Here is a 20,033-nt window from a genome sequence, read left to right on the forward strand (position 1 = left end):
AGTCACTAGTTATGAATGATGCACAGAAATCCACAGGAGTTAACTCTACATGCTCTGGAGACCCACATTGTCATGGCTCCTCACAAAGCATCTTTATTAACACTCCTAATCAAGCAATGGTATCCTGTATCATTCTGATTATTGACTCACTAGATCAGCAAGTAACATACACAGGGATTTATGCATACAAATATAAATATTTGACTCTGCGTTTATTCCCTGCCAATGGACTAAATTTCATATATTAAGATCCTGATCCTAAATGTGATAGTACAGACACTGGGTTCTTTGGTGCTATTAAATAGTAAAAATTGGAATCTCATACCAAGGACCCCGGGGAATTCTTCAGCCTTCTTTAGTCGGTGCAATGAAAGGTTGACAATCTATAACCCAAAAGACAGCCTTCATCAGACTGAACTATGCTAATTCATTTTAAATTTCCAACATCCTGAACCTTGAGAAATAAAAATCTGTTGTCTAAGAGGCACCTAGTTCATAGTACTTTATGAAAGCAGCTTGAACTAAAACATCCCCATGAGACTACCTTGAACAACTAGAAATTAAATACTTAGCAGCCTTAAGTTCCCTTTCCCTAACCAATCCACTCTAGTGGAATGAACTTGCCCTATTGGTTGGTCCTTGAAACAGCAGCAACAGAATCACTGGGGAACTTATGGGTATGCATAGCCCCTTAAGACTCAGTGGCCAGTGGGGGATCTTATTTAGGGCATTAAGAGTGAGCTTGGGAAATGAAAGTGGGACTCTAGGCTCATCTTCTCCATCTTCCTCTGGGGCCATGAGCAGCTGAATTCCATCATACCATCTTCACCAGGAGTAAAGCCTCCAAATCTATGAGCCAAAGTAAAACTTGCTTCTTTGAAGGTTGACTTATCTCAGATATTTATTACAGAAATGGAAAGCTGGCTATGTGGGCTGTCTCCAAAACTCCTAAAGAGTTTCCCAGAATTGGAAATGATATAAGCCAAGAGTGTGAACTTCCTGCCAGGATTCGTGGAGAACGCAAAACTCAGTTGGCTGAGGGACAGGGCTAGGTAAGATTTCCCTCAGGCTTCTCCAACCAAGTTATGGCTTTCTCTCTCTAGAAGTGTGGATGTGTTTTGACAAGAGAACAAAAGTGAATACCAGGGGATCAATTCCAGCCTTAGGCCCTCCCATCCTTGACCTTAAAGAGATCCACTTATCCTTCTGATCTTCAGTTACTCAACTGGAAATAATCTTCTCTCATTCCATTCAGCTCTTGCATAGCATGACTTGCTTATTCCTGTTCTAGGGTTTATTCTTGTCAGGCCTGACACCTGATAGGCCACCTACTTCAGCTGTCAAAGTCTCATCAAGTCCACATGCTCGACTTGATTTCATTCCACAGTGGGTGTGGGGGGAGAGGCCTATTTCACATCACAGAATCCAGACTGTCTCCGCTGTTCTGTGCCTGCATCCAGTCTCCATGCAGAGGACCACTTCCGGCCAATTTCAGAAGAACTCTCGGGTCCCAAGATTGCACACAGATTCTCCCTCTTGCAAATTGCATTATAGGCACAATTGTTTAATTTTTTGTTCCTCAACAAGGTTTATTTTTCCTTCTTCATTATGTGTGTACATGTGTACATCCCTGTGCCTGTATGTCTGACATCTGTGTTACACGTATGGATATGTGTATGCTGACACGATTCCTTCTCATTGGACTGAGTCCCTTCATCTTCCTCATCAGTTTGTATCGAATATCCAACCATACTACTCTGCTTCTGTTCTTATCCTACTCACTCTGCCAACTCAGATTTAAGTTTTCTGGACACTAGGATTCAAAAAGTCTATGTAAATGCATTATGGATAACACCTTAGGCTCAAAATCTCAGTGCCAGAGAGAGGCCACAACCTCTCACCACAAACCCAGGAAACCTTGTGAGGCTGAAGATTGGAGATTTCACTTGTGTCTAGGCAAGGTTTGCCTAGAGCTGCCCTTGAGTAGGCCATTTAAGGTGTAACAGAAAACAAAGATGTTCGTCAACCCTATTATAGATTCATTCTACTCTAGGAATAACCTTCCTAAATCCTCCAACATTATTTCCAGGAACCTATGGGAACTCTCACAGACCACCCTTTAACTGAAACAGCTCTGGGCGTGATCCGTGTTTTATCATGGAGCACCTGTGCAGTGGTCAGAGGCAACTGCTAGGTTGCTAAACTCTGTGGGGGTGATTTCTGTGCCATCCCCAAAAATATTCGAGGGGCAAGCTGGAACTTTGAATTGGACTGAGTCATCAAAAGATCCTCTCGAAGGATCTTTTTTAATAGCCCACTTACTGTGGATGGAGAGGGAAGACACCTTAAATTCTCCATCTTGAATATCCTTAGTTATAAGCTCCTACTTACAGCTACAATGCCTCCTGGGGGTCCTAGGCCTTCCCCTCCCCCAAACTCCATGCAACTATTTGAGGAGATCTGACTATGGCCCCCTGTTTCTATCCTCCCCCACCCCATGCCCGCAGGCAGTCTACTGGGACCCCAAGTCTTGTAATTCCTTACCAGGAAGCTAAAACCTGTTCTGTGTGAGGGAGGACAATGGGAGTTGCAGGGAGGGGGGTGTGGAGTAACTCAAATGGAGGGAAGACTTGGATTTTTTAATCAGGCTAACAATACTCTCTTGAGACACAACTTCCTGTCATCTCGATTACATCAGAGAAGTAGCTGAGGCTTCAGTGAACTACCTGAGCTGTGGTGCTCATGGGGACAATGTTAACTTGAATGGTTTGTCAGGAGAAAACCCAATGTAAGTGAAGCAGCAGCTGAATTTGCTCAGATGGCTTTTCAGTGAAGAGGAAAGTAGGGAAAGCTGCCAGAAGACTTGCCAGGAGTCAGACTTCTGCTGTTGTCAATGCCCCTTTAGTGAGGCATCATGGCCTTGAAAAACTACAGATACGAGTTGAAGAAGGTTGACGCTGGAATGCCAGCTCTGTCATTTACCAACAGACAAGTCTCCTCAAAGGAAAATGAAGTTAATAATGCTTTCTTCCTCACAGGACTATTCTAGAGTCAATGACATACAATATGCTGCATATCCAATTTCTAGACCTTTACAACTTATTTTTTCTGGGAAAAATATCCTACTGCAATTACCCATCCCTATAATGGCATTATTTAACTCTGAAATGCATACTGACATACACAATGTATCTATTCTCGAAGGAATTTTTGCAATCCAGGGATGGTTATATATCTGCAGTAGGGGGCAGCAGTGTGCATATATTATATCTGAGCAGTAATGCTTTTCTTACTTTTCTCTGGAAGACTAAAGCTTAGGTTAGACCAGAATTTAAATACTGAGCCCAGTAAATGGCTTCCATTGGCTTCCGGAAACCTGTCTTTAAGATTATCCCCTGGACATACCAAAAAATAACATAAAGATAGATCCTTGTTTGGGTTTTTTTTATAACTTTATTTCTTGAAATTATTTTAATCTTAAGGCATCCCTCTCTTTGCTTAGAAAAAAATTCAGACGGTGAGCTACTGTGCCCCATCGATATGTACAAATACTGTGCATCAAGTATAAATAAAAATATACAAAAATTAATTCAAAAAAATTGAAGGCCTAGACTTACTTGCCAGGTGCTAATGCATTTACTTTTCATTGTTTTAATACTGTATCTTTTAAAATTGTTAAATGAATAAGTTGAATATTTCTAATACTGGCACACAAATATGCTATTCATGGTAGCAATAAATAAATAGCTCTTTTTATAATGGCGATTATATTAAGTGCCTACATTGTGCCTGGCACAAATTATTACTGTATAAATTATTACTTGATTCAACCCCCAAAGTTCCTTATGGATAAGAACTAAATCTCTAAGAGGATTAACAATCTTTAAATTTTTCTTCCTGTGTTAATGTCCATTTTCTTTGTACTTTTGTCTACTTGTTTATATGATTCTTAGTTTAAATTTTTTGTTTTAAAAACTGAGCCAGGGCTGGGAAGGTGGCTCAGTGGTAGAGCGCTTGCCTTGCATGCCTGAGGCCCTGGGTTCGATTCCTCAGCACCACATAAGCAAAAAGAAAAACTGAGCCACATGTTAATGGTTTGTGCCTATAATGCTAGCCACTCAAGAGGCTGGGATCTGAGGATCATAGATAGATGCTAGCCAGACAAATCTGATACACCCTTATCTTCAATTAACCAGCAAAAAGCCAGAAGTGGAGCTGTGGCTGAAGTGGTAGAGTGCCAGCCTTGAGCAGAAAAAGCTAAAAGATAACACCTGGCCCTGAATTCAAGCCCCAGTACTATCATAAAAAAATAAAAAGAACTGAAATTCTATTTTCTTCCATCTTTTTAAGAATCTAACTTTTTCACTGCGAATGGGAAAAAAATGCTTTTCTAGGTGTTCCTGTGCCAGAATCAGCACACATGGTCTCTGAAAGATTCATGAAAACATGTAACCAATGAATGCCAAGATGCATTGTTGAAACAGCTCTCAGTCTTGGACTAAATACGTATTAATTGAATGAATATGTGTTCTCTGGGTTGACACCCTCAACTCATTTATGACTAAGCCTCTCAGGTAATTAACTTGGACAGAGCTGAATGTAAGGAGAGTCTTCCCCAGTTCAGGTTACAAATGCAGGCAACATGGCGACTTGCCTTTGAGTGTCATGTGGCCTTTCCCTGCTACAAATGGTCAGCAGAGCCTCCACAGAGCCTTGGTGGAAAAACATCAGGTCAGACCCCAGGGTTTGGAGTGAACCAGGTTCTCTTAAAGTAATACTTCTTTTGAAAAATACTATTTGGCTTGCTATCAGGCCCAGACAGAGACCAAATATCTGGCCAAAAAAGACCAGATGATCTTATAAACAGAGGTGCCTATCCTGAACAGGGTGTTGCTTGGCTTGTGAAGCCATAAGTCGGGCAGAACCAAAAGCATGCCAAATGTGCATAAAGGAACATCCTGAACATAAGGTAGTTAGTTACATGAATGGAATCTGAATACCTTTACACGCAGACATCTTTGGTCTGCCCACATCTGTGATGCCATGGTGAGTTCTCCTCCGCTGACTAAAGCAGAAAAAAACACACATTATTCAAATATGTCTTCACATGTAGGAAGTAGACTGGTCTAATGCTAAGGCCCTTCTAAAAAAAAAAAAAAAGTCCCTGCAGGACAGAGAAGAAAATTATTGGCACCGAACACGGCTCAACCATTCTCAAACTCCACTGCCTGTAGAGTGGGGGGACATGCCATGTATTCATTATTTTTAAACCACATTGCTGTGGTCTAAATACCTGTGAACAGCTTAAAGGAAAAACACCGTTTGGCTCCCACTTTCAGCGGTGTCCATCCTGGCAAGGGGGGCTTGGCAGCACAGAGCCATTCTCCTCATGGTGGTCAGGAAGCTATGAAAGGAATAAAGAAAGAGGCTGGGAACGCTACAGCCCAAGGAGGGTCGGACTGTGAGAATATTTAGTACTTAACATGAATGCTCACAAAGGCCTCTGCTGGAGTTGATCTGCTTAACAAAGTTCAGAGCATAGTTTTGTTTATCAGTCGGTGCTGGGCATCAAATTCAGAGCCTCGTATATGCTAGGCAGGTACTGCACTATTAAGCTATATCTCCAGCCCTCTAGAGATGATCAATTACCAATGGACAAAGAAATTTATCTGGCAGTGCCAGCCTGCCCCCTCCTTACCAACTCTACTTTTTGTTCAATGGTCTTATGAATCAATTGGCTTGAGGGGCAGAGATGAAGGCAAAGCCAAACCAGATTTACTCTGAACATGGTAAGCTGACTAGTGTCATTAGATGGGAATATCTGTTGCAACGGAAGATATCAAAATCACCTCCAGAGTATCCAACCAGGAAACCTCGTCCTTTACCATGTCTTGGAGGACCAGGCTGACAATAGAAGGAAGCCCTCTGCCCTACACAAGATGGCCCTCTGTAGAAATGACTCATGCTAGAATTTCCCTTCCCTTCCTACCATGCTCCTTATGGACATACAACCTGCTTTATCTATCTTCAATGGCTCCAAGCAATATTGGTTTCCAATACAGAACTCTCGTCCAGGCAGAAGAACTAGGACCACCAAAGGTTTCCCTACTCTTACCATGCATCGCACAAACTGGAATTGACTGGTCAACACAGCCGCCCTGCCTAGTGAAAGCATCTTTTGGTTAGGTTGGGACATGCTGTTGTGGTGTGGTGACTTTCTCTAACGAGCAAAAATCATATCATACGCAGTGTCCCATGGTAATAATGCATTGTTCTGGGACCCAAAGGATAAAAATGGTGTGACATCTCTCAAAGTCCTACCCAATAATTCACTGAAGAAAAATTTTAGCCTCTCTTCCTCTTGCAGTTTCCCTGATTTGGAAATCAGAGATTCCAAGGGCAAAATAATGCTGTGAGTAAGACCAACTGTGTTCTTCCTAGCTAAATTCTTCCTTTGGCTATTAGAGGCCAGGTCCCAAGCTCAACAAAGAACAGAAGGATTATGACACTATGGAGATGAGATGATCAGGAAAGTTGATTTGCTGCTACATTATGCAGTCAAAATGAGAATACCCCTCAACCCCAGACATTCTGTGGAGTGGTCCATTGCTGTGCCATATCATGTGATAAAATCAATAGAATCCAATGGACATTAATACCTTAATTTTACCAAAGGTTAAGCTTATTTTTGTAGAATAGCATGAATGTAATTAAACTAAAGGAGGAAAGACCATTGTGCAAAGACCAATGCTGTAACTGATGAGGTTGGCACAGGGCTTGGGGGGGGGGGGATGTCTCTGCTTTGGAGGAGATATTAAAAATAATCTCATTTATATAAGGGATGGTTTCATTATAACATGACAGAATTTTTTCGTCATTTTGGTTTGAAAATGGGGTGGAGGTGGGAGGGCGGCAGTGTGAGCATGAGTGTCTGGTAGGCCAATATGGAGCCTGGAGCAGGAAGTAGAAAAGTACCTTCCACAGCCTGGCCTTACTATGGGGAAGAGGCTGAAGCCCACTTCATTTCATTTCCCAAACATACTGCTAGCTTGGATTTCCCGCATGACCTTGCAAACCAAACCCTCCTGAATTGTGCAAGATATTGGTAGAGGAGTGCTCAAATCTACAGACAGGCTTGATTCTTAGCTCTGATGGAAAGTTCAGAGGAATTCAGGTTACAGAAACAGCAGTTTGAACTTTACAACTTTGGTGCAGGGGTGGGGGGTGGTGGGGAGTATTGGGTGGGGGGTGGTGGGGAGGATGGGAAGGGATGGGAAGGGAAAACAAAGGAGGAGGCTACAATGCTTGATAAGAAAGGTACTCATTATCTTGCCCATGTAATTGTAACCCTTCTATACAGTATTTTCACACACACACAAAAAAAACAGCAGTTTGACTCCCCCTGCTCTGCCATCAAATCCAGCAAGAATGTGAGTGGTTCACTGATTTAATTAGAACTCTGAATTCCAACGCCCTGTGTCATGGGACAATTGTAAACCATAAATGAAAGAATTATTACATGAAATAAGCAAAAAAAAAAAAAACACCCAAAACACCTAGTATAGTACCTGGCACAAATCATGAAATGTTGGTTCATGATCCTTTAAAAACTGAAAGATCTCTTTGGCAGATGAAACAACTGGGCATCATGAGTAAAAAGTATGTGATAGGACAGGATTGATAAGAAAAGAATTTATAGCATTATCCAGTAGGGCATGAATCCAGGGGAAATCTTTTGCTTATGAGGAATCATCTAGACAAAATCATTCCCCAGAAGAGTGAACAGTAAACCTTTCAACTATGTTGCTACCTCAACAGAAAGGCACTAAGTATCTGCATGAACTTTGTAGGGGGAAAGGGAGAGTATCTTGTATCTTTAAAGTCCAGTGCTTCCTCTCCCATGTTGGTTTATAGCTGTCTTAGAACAGAATGTGGTCTTTAACAAACTTACAATGCCTATGTACAGGTGAGGGAGACAAATGAAGAGAGAAGGAGAGGGAGAACGCAGTCATAAAACTCAATGCATATCCTGCATATTTTTTAAAGGAGGATAGGGTAGGGTTGAGAGGGATGGGGAAAATAATGAAAGGGTTGGCATCAATCAAGATGCATTGTATTCATAAACTGATCGTTGAATGGTGACTCCTTTTTACAGCTACTGAAAGAGAACAAAAATGTCATTTTTTTAAAAATGCCTACAGAGATTCCTTTTAGAGTAACTTCCAAGTAAACGTTCCTGAAAGATGTAAGTGCAGGCTCTCCAACTGTGTGAAAGGCGAACTATTTAAAATGTTGTTTGCTTGTTTTAAAATTCACCCATGGGACTAGGAATGTGGCTTAGTGCTAGAGTGGTTGCCTAGCATGCATGAAGCCCTGAGTTTGATTCCTCAGTACCACATAAACAGAAAAAATCAGAAATGGTGATGTGGCTCAAGTGGTAGAGTGCTTGCCTTGAGCAAAAGAGGCTCAGGGACAGTGCCAGGTTAAGCCCCAGGACTGGCAAAACTCAATCAATCAATCAATAAAATAAATAAAATTTTAAAATATAAAATAAAATTTACCCATGCTTTTGACCACCAGAAGAGAGAGAGAGAGAGAGAGAGAGAGAGAGAGAGAGAGAGAGAGAGAGAGAGAGAGAGAGAGAGGGAGAGGGAGAGGGAGAGGGAGAGAGAGAGAGAGAGAGAGAAGGAAAACAAAGAAAATAAGAACATAAAATGTTAAGCAGTTTCTTCATCTTGGAAACCACCAGCTTTTACTTCTGTTTTAGAATGTTTGACACCTGTCAGCCCTGGGCAGGATAAGAAAACTATCCATTATCCTGTAATAAAATACACAATGCATGAGACACACTCTGGTATACATGGTTTCCCAGGCTCAAGGTGAAGGAAGTTGCCCTCGTGAGAACTTGGTTGGAGTCAAGAAGATGCGTGGCCTCTTTCTTGACAGATATCATGAACCTGATGAAACTATGTGTGGTATTTATGCATGTGTCACTTAAATATTTGTAATAATTTGGTTTTGTCTCTGTTTCAACAAGCAATATAGAAACAATGATCTTTTAGATAACATTTCTACAAGTATTATCTAAATGTATTAATCTCAGCCACGTAACAAGGTCAATAGAAAAATAGAGGGTAAACAATGCTTGATAGGAAATGGACACATTACCTTGCTCATGTAACTGTAACCCCTCTGTACAGTATCTTTACAATAATACATATGTATATATATATGTGTGTGTGTGTGTATATATATATATATATATATATATATATATATATGAAAAATAGGAGGTAGACAGGCACCAGTGGCTTACACCTGTAATCCTAGCTACTCAGGAGGCTCACATCTGATTGTGGTTCAAAGCCAGCCTGGGCATAAAAGTTCATGAAACTCTTATCTCCAATTAATCACCAGAAAACGAAGTGGCACTGTGGCTCAAGTGGTAGACACTTTCCTGGAGCTGCTCAGGGACAGTGCCCAAGCCAGGAGTTCAAGCTCCACGACCGACTAAGAAAGAAGGAAAGAAAGATAGAAAGAAAGAGAAAGAGAGACAGGGAGGGAAGGAGGGAGGGAGGAAGGAAAAGAGAGAGAAAGGGAGAGAAAGAAAAAAGAGTAAAAGAGAAAGAAAAGAAAGAAAGAAAGATAAAAGATAGGTAAAAGACAAAAAAGGCCAGAATAAATTGCCTAAGTAGGAAAAAAGACTCAAGAGTCATTATAAGTAGAGAAATGATAAAAAACTGAAAAGAAAAATCCAGAGGAAGGGACAGAGGGACAAAGGAAGTAAGTCAGGGAGAAAGAGAGAGACTCCAGAATATAAATAGGAAATGCATGCTGAATAATCTGATCTCACAACATTGGGAGAAGTGCAGGAGAGTCACCATTTCTTCCTCTTCTCTTCTTGTCACGTCTGTGTCCAGCACTGTAATGCGCATGGTTGCCAAAGGCCAAGAACCTAGTTCACTGAACGTAGTGGGTTTGTTTATTCTCTGATATCACTTTTATTTCTGTACCTTTTGTCTTGTATGTAAGTTTATCTGATATGAGGAAGGGAAGGGGAAATCTCAGAAACGGTGGGACAAAAGGTGAACTAATACAATAGTGATATTCACTAGACACTATGTTGGAAATGAACTCATGAACTTTACAACTTGAAAGGAAGAGGAGCAGAGGGTGAGTGGGAGAAAATGAAGGAGTTAGCACTGTTCAAAAAAGAAATGTACTCATTATCTTACTTATGTGACTGTAACCCCTCTGTACATCACTTTACAATAAAATTTTAAAAAAAAACAGTGGGTTTGGAGAATGATCAGAGGACCACAGAATTTCCATTACAACAACCATAAAGGTAGAACCTCTCTATTGTTTGGGCTATATTGTTTCTTTTAAGCATTTAAAAAAAAAACTTTGTAAAACAGATGAAGACAGGTTTCTCCTAACAGATTAAGTCTTCATGCCCCTGTTTACCACAAGTTTAACTGTTGGCATTGTACCCAGCAAATCTAACCTGTCTCCTACAGGAGGCCAATAGAAGCCAGCCTTACAAGATCATCACAAAATACCACCTATTTGTCACACATTTCCAGGGCCATCCTCATGTAACCTCATTCTCTGGAAGTATTTGCCTCCTTTCCTCTTCTTTTTCAAAACATAGCTAGATCACTCTCTTGGTATGGTCTGAACAACACAAAGAAAAAGGAGTGTTACATCTCTCATTCTAGAAACTCCCAGTCTTAACACTGTGCTTTCCATAAAAAATGACTTTGAAGGGGCATCAACCTGATAATAAGAACTCACCTTTGAAGAGCACTTTACAGTTTATATACTTCACACACACATACACACACACACACACACACACACACACAATTTCTGTCCCTTTCTCTGGGAAGTTATTGAAATCAAGCAGGAAATTTACCTTGGCTCATAATAACTTCACGCCCCAACTCTCTCCTTTCTGCTAAGAATGCTCCCAAGAGCACCTCTTCCTTCAGCCTCTGTATTTAGCAGTCCCTGGACTGTTATCTATCAATATGATACAAGCCTAGATACTAATTTTCTTCTCTACCAATCCTTCTCCAAACCCTTTCCTAGCTACACTCTTCCTCCTGCCCAGAAGTCAGGTTAAGAGGCAAATACTGAGTCAGGTCATGTCCTATTGGATGTAGATCCAGATGACAGATTTAATGTCCATTCCTTCTTCTGCAGAATGTGGAGAATAATAATGACGATCCCCTGGGGAGACATGGCAATGTACGTATACCCCTAGTATGTACACAGGAAAGCATAGGTTACCTACACAGGAAGCATGAGTTACTATGGTGCTGCTTGTTCTAGCTCTGTTTCTTAAGACAATCCCTCATTTATACAGCAGACTAAGGAGTGGTTGATGATTGGTTCCAGACTGTCATGTGCAGAATTCTCTAATATTGGATGCTAGAACAATTAGGCACAGTTACATAAGCACAAGTCTTTCCCCTAACTTTCTTCACCTTAATTGTTCAATAGAATCACCCAGCAGACTTTAAAAAACTTCCCCCTACCATATATTTAAATGAACGCAGGACCCAGGCACTTCTCTCCAGAAGACTGTAACAGACAGGCAAGAGTGAGCCACAGCAGCACAATGTGGTTCTTCAGGAGGCTGGGTGTCCAACCACTTACACGGGTGAACAGCAACAACAACAAAATCCACAGGCCCCCAGGGTCTCTGACCCCACAGATCTCAAGCAGGACTGACTGCCTGCCTGTTTCTAAGTGTATACAAGTGATCTGGTGTGCTTTGGAGAACCAATGGTTGGCAAATTTTCATCGTCTTTTCAAACATGATGGAGAGAAGTTGGAACCCAAACGCAAGTCAGTGGCATGGCATCTGCTCAGAACGTGGCTTCCATGGGACTGGGAAGGTGGCTCAGTGGTAGAGTGTTTGTCTTGCATACGTGAGGCCCTGGGTTCAATTCCTCAGCACCCACATAAGCATAAAAAGCTGGAAGTTGCACTGTGATTCAAGTGGTAGAGTGCTAGCCTTGAGCTGAAGAGCTGAGGGACAGTGCCCAGGCCCAGTGTTCAGGCGGCTTCCTGACCAAATTTGTCTCATCTCTCTCCAGATACTTAGTCCTAAACTCCCCCAGGGTGCAGGCCAGGATAGGAGGGGCTCTAAGGAAAGGGGGGTTCCTGGGGCCTCTGGCTATTTTCCTTCCCAACAGGCAATGCCAATGGTGCGGCTACTTCACTGAGAATGACCATAGGCAGAGGACGAGGAGTTGACGAGGCCCTGGGGACCCATTTATCTTTATCTGTATCGAAAAAGGTTTTCAGATGGAGTATAGAGCCTTGAGAATGTCGTTTCCATTTCTGTCCCTATATGCATGTGAGAACAGATTTTTTCACAATAACCTGATAAAAATGAAATACGGGAAGAAGTGGGATATCCTCACTTCATTTCACACTGCGCCCAAGATAGATGTGCCAACTGACAAATTAGGGGAAAGAAAGAAAGATACTCAGGCCTAATAAACTGTTGCGTTCCCATTTATTTCTTTGTCTCACTCAGTTTTCTCCTATACTCTTCTGTGGTCCTGTGGATTGAACCCAGGGTCTTGCTCATTCTAGAAGATGATTTGCTACTGAACTACATCACCAGTTACTCTTAAAGCTATACTTTGAGACAGGGTCTCACTATTATCCCAGGCTAACTTCTCTCTGCCTCCGTGTTCTAAATAGCTAGGATTATAGACATGTACCAACATACCCAGCTATTATGCATCAATGTAGGTTTACCTTATAGCACTGTCTCAAGATGTTTTTTTTATTATTCTGAAATTGTTCTTCACATATTTATGACATGGAAATACCCTTAATAAAATGATGACAATACTCACTAGTTCATTTAATAACTTTGAATTAAAGAACCAGCAACTCTGCATTAGTAAAAACCACATTGGCTATTCATTCCTAAATGTTAAAAAATGACCTATAAAGTTCCAAAGTCTAGAAAACAGGTGGTCTCCACAATGTACAAACACCTGAGCCCCACCCATCTCTATCAAATGAGTAACTGCAGAATACTGGCATTTAACGGGTATTCAAGATGCATAATGAAATCTGACAACTAAATGAGAGGTGTCATTTTTTTGGGAGGGGTCCAGTTGTGGGGCCTGAGCTCTGGGCCTGGGCACTGTCCCTCAGCTCTTCAGCTCAAGGTTAGCACTCTACCACTTGAGTCACAGCACCACTTCCGGCTTTTTTTTTTCTGCTTATGTGGTGCTGAGGAATCGAACCCAGGGCCTCACACATGCAAGGCAAGCGCTCTACCACTGAGCCACCTTCCCAGCCCATGTGTCATATTTTTTTAAAGGTGAGTTTCTTTACTCAAACGAGCTGTGTCTCTTTAGTGACATGCCATGACAGAAATCTCAAAACACAGCAAGTATTTGGGGGAAGTAGTGTATTTGCATATGTCTCTTTGGGAGGATTAAAAACCAAGTGGAGGAAAGGACATGGGATGGATAAGTGCAAACATGCTGCACGGATGGGTGGACATATAAATGCATTAATGTATGGATGGTTGGACAGCTGATGAATAAAAGGATGGGTGATGGCAACTGGAAGGCTAGAATGAATGGAAAGGAGGGAGAGGATTACAAGAAGAAGAGGAAGTAAAAGACAAACGTGAATGTGTGGACAGCATCAAGAAAAGAAGGCACTGTGCTGGTGAAATACACAGCAATTATGCTGTCTCCTTTTCTGACACACAAAGCTCAGTTACAGGTGTGGCTCAAGTGGTAAGGAGACAGCCATGAGTAAAAAAGGTGAATAAAAGTAACAGACCTTGAGCTCAGGTTCTTGTACCAGCACACATGCATGCATGCACGCAAATACACACACACACACACACACACACACACACACACACACACACACACACACACACACACACACACATACAGCAGATGATCAGAATTAGCAAATAAAGAATACTAAAAATAAAAATTGTCAGCCAGCACAGATGTCTTATGTCTAGCTATTCAGATGGCTGAGACCTGAAGGATCATGGTTCAAAGCCAGCCCAAAGCAGAAAAGACTGTGAGACTGCATTTCCAATTAACCAGCCAAAAACTCAAGCTACAGTTGTAGCTCAAGTGCTAGAATGTCACATGTGAACAAATAAGCCAAGCAAGCACCAGGTCATGAATTCAGAGCTTAGTACTGGGAGAAAACAAATACAAAATATCCTGTAACTTTGAATTTCAGATGAATAATACATTTTTTAGCATAAGTGAGTCCAGAATATTGCATGGGACCTAATTGTGCAAAACAAAAAAACTTCTGTTTATCTGAAATTCAAAATTAACTGTATATCTTCTGTTACTTCATCCGGTAAACTTAGTTGGGCTCATATCAAACCCTTTCCAATCAGCCACATGGGAAAGCCCTTCCTCACAAGTCAGAATGAATTGGCTCAAACTGCTTGTTAGCCCAATGAGCTCCCTTCCCAAGGCTTAGCACGCCCCTTCCCCTCTCTACAGCTTGGCATACTCCCTTCCTAGGCAGCACTAGGCCCATGTAGTAAAGGCGGTAAATAATCAGCCTCCAACCCCCTTTACCTTGGGATGGCACTTCTCTGGGGCAGCTACCACCATAGAAGGCAGCAAGAGCCCCTTAGAGTGACCTTCAGGTCTGGGCAGCTGCAGGACCCCTGATCTACTACTTGCGCAGCAGCCATCAATCCTAGTCACCAGGATGAAGCCCTTGGTCCTCACGTCCACACCGGGGTCTCTACCTCCTAGTCCCTTCTAGCCCCTCCTCAGCCTCCTAGGTTATATAGGTCACCTCAGACAATAGCGGCGCTTCTTCTCACTTCTCCCTTGTGAGAAAGGGTCTGGCCAATCCCTTTACCAGCCATAAACCTTTTCTTTGTTCTTTGTACCTGGATGTCTGCGTGGTTTTCTGGCAAAGTTTAATATACTCTAATACTGCTCCCCCCGACAACACACACACACACACACACACACACACACACACACACACACACACACACACACACACACACACACACAGCCTTATTTGTTCACATGTGACATTCTAGTACTTCAGCCAAAACCATAGCTCCGTACTCTGGCCAGTGTTTCTTGTATCACTGCACCATCCACCGCCCCCCACCCCTACCCCTAGATCCCCCTTGAGATGCTTTTGATACACTTCAGAAATCAAGTCTGGTCATATTATGTGAGGGGCTTGAACTCAGAGCCTGGGTGCTGTCCCAAGGATTGTGCTCTACCTCTTGAACCATAACTCTGCTTCTGGCTTTTTGGTGTTTAATGGAAGATAAGAGTCTCACAGATTTTTTTCCTTCTCGGTCTGGTTTCGAATTGCTATCCTCATATCCTAGCCTCCTGAGTAGCTAGGATAACAGGTTGAGAAGCATTGTCTCATTTTCCCAAACTTTTGAGGAAGCCTGAATGTGTCCCTTCCCCAAATATGGCCCTGCAGCTTTCTTCCTATTCCTCCCCCTCTACCCTTCTGACATACTGCCTCTCAACTATCCCTTCTGGAAGTCTCTGAGCTCAATGCAATTCATCACACTTCAGTAACTGCCCAGAGAGGATGATAGTCACACAGGAAATGAGCTAAATGTCAATTAAGTCAACACCGAGGGTGGGCTGGCCAGGCACAGAGGGGGTCTATAAACAAGTCTTCTTCCCTCCCTGTTAAATCCATGATTCTATTTTTTTCCCATTTTATAAGGCTTCTGAGTCTAGTGTGTTCAATTGGCGTTCGTAGCTTTTCTTGATGCCTCCAAAAAGGTAGAATAGAAAACTGAATGGAAACAATGGGGCAAATCATGAATTTGTTCAAGGGAGGGTAGTTTTTAGGCTTCTGTATAAAAATAATAATAATCATGGCCTGACCCACTTTTCAAGTAGGTCAAAATGTGGTAGTCTGAGTGAAAGCAGGAAAGAGGTGAACTACCCCAGAGCTGAGAAAGAACTGTCTGGAGTCACTTCCTGGCTGCTGTGCTTGGCAGGAGTGAGACTGGCCTTTCCAGTGGAGTGAGTATGGCATCCCAAGGGGACTGGAAAGATGAACTCATCTCCTGGCATTTCCTACCCTCCTCCAGCCTTTGCCAGGTTGGACCTTCCTTCCTGCCATAGCTGGTTTCCCCTGTTTTGATAAACTGGGATAAACAAAAAATGGGAGACTGTGATGGCTTTCTTATCTTCTGTCTTCTTATACTTTATTTATTTATTCATTCATTCATTTATTGGTCGGTCATGGGGCTTGAACTCTGGGCCTGTTTGCTGTCCCTGAGCTCTTCGGCTCAAGGCAAGCACTCTACCACTCGAGCCACAGTGGCACTTCTGGTTTTCTGATGGTTAAATGGAGATAAGAGGCTCGTGGACTTTCCTGCCTGGGCTGGCTTTGAGCCGTGATCCTCAGATCTCAGCTTCCTAAGTAGCTAGGATTACAGAGGTGAGCCACCAGTGTCCCGCTTATCCTTTATTTTTATCAAAATAAAATGCAGAAAGAATTGAAAATTGGAAGAACAGTTTTTAATCTGTTTTTCAAGGTGCTGTTTTTCCAGCATCTTTCAGTAACCAAACTGTTAGGACTGTTAAGTCTCAGTGTTTTCCCATCATTTGTTTTAGTTGATCTTTGGAATTTAAGTCCTTCTGATTTCCTTTAGAAATATATGTAAGAAATAAAAGTGAGCTTCATTGTATTCTTCCTTTTGAGTACATCTGAGCAATTTTTCTTTCTCTGATAAAACTTTTTCATTCATCTTTCTTCTGCTGAAAGGAGAAGAAAGAACCCAGTTAGAAATAACCCAGTTTCCAAAGATGTCTTTGCTTCCTGCCTTTACTTCCAGCCTTCCTTTTCTCACTACAATCCCTCTCTGTCTCCCTCTTCCATTCATTTTCTTTCTTCCCATTAGCCTATGCCTCAACTTTCTAAGTTTCCCTTCATCTCCTTCTTTAGGTCTTCCTAGTTCGTTGTATTGGTTTTATTTGTTTTAAGAGGGAAGGGTTATTTTTAGATCTTCCTCTTTATAACAAAACTTATCCTTCCTTCAAAAAAAAAACTTCTTGTAAATTTTTCCAAATACAAGAACATATTTGGCCTCAGATCAACCTTACCAACCCCATTCCTGCAACCCTCGCATACACTTGGAGTATTGGCCGTCAAATGCACTGGCTTGCTCTCCACAACTGAGTTTTGCCTTTGCTTGGAATGCTTGGAATTCTTTTATCTGTTTGTCTCCTAGCTTTCTTTTAAGTTCTGACCAGGATATCACCTTCCAACTGACTCTTCTATCGTGGTCAGTCAAATCTCATAGATGCCACCATTACCCTATATATTTAACCTCCTTTTCAACCTAAATTCTCAGTGATATTGTGGAGAGAAGAATGGTTGGTGAACTCAATCAACATTCAACGTATGTATGTGAAAAATGGAACCAGATAACTTGAGATGATGGATGAGCCTAGGAGAGATGGGAGAAAATGATGGAAAGGATGACATGATCAATTATTTATACTCACAAACTGACATGTTGAATTGAAACCCCTTCTCACAGCTACTTAATGGTCATTTTTTAAGCATACAAAAATAAATAAATACATTGACATGTAGAATTGAAATCCCTTTGTACTTAAAGATAAATAAATAAATAAATGGGATTTTAAGGACACAGAGTAAGGAAGATGCTGAAAGCTCTCCTTGTGAAGACCTGGACTTTTAGTAGATTCATTTGTATTTAGTTTTTCACTCAGTTATTCAACAAGTTGTATGTGTATGTGACTTAAAATTCTTCATTGTCACAGTAAAAAAAAGTCCTCCAACTATATGTTATTATATATTAATATCATTATTGTTATATAACAACAGTATTTTGAATAATTATTTTTTAATTCATGTTGACTTCATGCAAGTTGGTACTTCCTGAAGTTCTGTCTACTTCAGTCATATTCTGCTCATACTTTTGGTCCTGAAAAATCACAAATGCCTTTCCCTTGGTAGTAACTACTGTCTGGCTGTTGACCTTTGCATGCACGTTGAAGCACTTGAGTTTAGTACTGTCTGCTTTTGAATTTTATAGACATGAGATCATCCCTTAGGTGTCTTCTTTTGTGTCATCCTTTCCTTCAAAGCTACCTACGAGTCCAGGGTGCTATAGGATGTGGCTATCAAGCATTTATTGTCTCTTCTGTATAGATTTCTACTGCATGTCAGATTCCACAATTTCTTTATCTGTTCTAAAGTTGCTACTCCAGTTCTGAGTTACTGTAAGTCATACCACATTCTTGGAGCAGAATGCTGGTACGTGTGCATGCATGTCTCTGTGAGCACTGGGGAGAAACAACTGCTGAGTCACAGAGTCTACACATGTTCAGCTCTAGCAGAAATGGCAAACCCACTTTTCCAAAGATGTTGCAACCATTTGCATTCCCACCAGCAGAGAACAGGAATTCTTTTTGTTTCATAACCTAGCCAAAACTTCGGCTTATCGGACCGGCAGGTATGATATTTTCATCTCTGAATGCCTACAGCTGCCAAATTGACCGGCATGGAGCAGTTGTTCCCACCATTTTGTATGTATTATACAGATTTATTTCATGCTTAAAGTTTTCCAAGGAGGACTTGTGGTATAAGGACAACAAGGGTGTCTGAAAAGAATCTCTTTGTCATCAATTCATGAAATAGAGTTTACTAGCATCATAAAATGCTCGTATATACTAGAATTTCTGAAATGTTTGTTCTGCTTATATCATATAAATGAGGGTAAGAGGTCCTTCAGTGTATCATATATATAGCCAGTGCTTAAATCCCTAAGACACCTCAGTCTTTCTCTCAGAATGAGAAGAAGGGGAAGAGGAAGAAGAGGAGGGAAAGGAAGAGAGGGAGGGAGGAAAAGGAGGAGGAAAATGAGGAAGAGGAAGAGAGGAAGGAGAGGAGGAGGAGGAAGTGAAGAACTCAAAATCACAATGTGGGTTCAAATTACATCTTCAGTTGATATTGAGGCTCAGAAGTAATAAGATTTTTTAAAACCAGGGAAAAAGCATAAAGCTTTTCATATTTGGAAGAATAAAAACTAAGTTTAAAAATTCACTGGACAATTTAAAACCAAACTGAATGAAAAACTACACTGTACATTTACCAAAGAGCTAGAGAAAATGATAAATAACACCTCCAAACATTGGCAAGTGTGTGGAACAAGTGGAACTTCCATGCACAGTAGTGAGGTAAATGTTTAGGAAAAATAACCATCATGTTCCTATACATGTATATTCATCCCCGTGAGCTGTTGATACCACCATTCCTTATTTACCTAAGACATATACAAATGTATGGCCAAAAGTGAAGTTTATAAGAGCATTCCCATCAGCATTGTTCATCATTGAAAAGTGGACTGTAAATGTGACTTAGTGGTAAACCAACTGCCTAGCAAGCACAAGGCTCTGAGTTCAAACCTCAGTACCACCAAAAAGACAAATAGAAATTGCTTGGATGTTCCTCTCAGCAGGTGAATAAATAAACAAACAATAGTATATATCTATTCAGTTGAATCCTATTCAATAATTTAAACAGCTAACATGGATGAAGCAAAAACAATGTGCTGAGTGAAAGAAATCAAAAGCCAAAGAGACCAGGCTATATGATTTCCATATATGGCATTTTAGAACAGATATAATCAAAATTTGTCTCTGGGATTAGCATTGAATATAGATAAGAAAGAAAAAGATACTTTCTAAGGTCTCGCTGTGTAACCCGTTCTGGCCTCTGATTCAGTCTTCCTGCCTCAAGTCTCGCCAGTGCTGGGATTACAGGAGTGTGCTTCTAGCTGTGTTGTAAATATACAGACTTGATGGCTTTCTCCTTAATAATAAAATAACATTTCTATTATTTTTAAATTGTTTTATTTATGATATGCAAACAGTAGGATAAAGTAAATAAGCAAACAAGTATTTGTGCTGTTACCATAAACCCAAGTTGTCAGGGCCAAAATAGATCAAAACTAAACCTCAAAGAAG

General features: G+C 41.2%; 1 long non-coding RNA gene across 2 annotated transcripts in view; it reads right to left on the reverse strand.

The window, feature by feature from the left end:
- Positions 1–5,322: 5,322 nt before the first annotated feature.
- LOC138828262 (uncharacterized) overlaps positions 5,323–20,033 on the reverse strand; it is a 32,036-nt gene continuing 17,325 nt past the window's right edge. For both annotated transcript variants that reach the window (XR_011372225.1, XR_011372223.1), the window contains one exon: positions 5,323–5,404. This is a non-coding gene — a long non-coding RNA (uncharacterized lncRNA). The remainder of the gene's footprint in view (positions 5,405–20,033) is intronic.

The sequence above is a fragment of the Dipodomys merriami genome, unplaced genomic scaffold (genome assembly GCF_024711535.1).
Source record: "Dipodomys merriami isolate MVZ:Mamm:240054 unplaced genomic scaffold, mDipMer1.0.p SCAF_1, whole genome shotgun sequence".
In the NCBI taxonomy this organism is placed as follows: Eukaryota; Metazoa; Chordata; class Mammalia; order Rodentia; family Heteromyidae; genus Dipodomys; species Dipodomys merriami.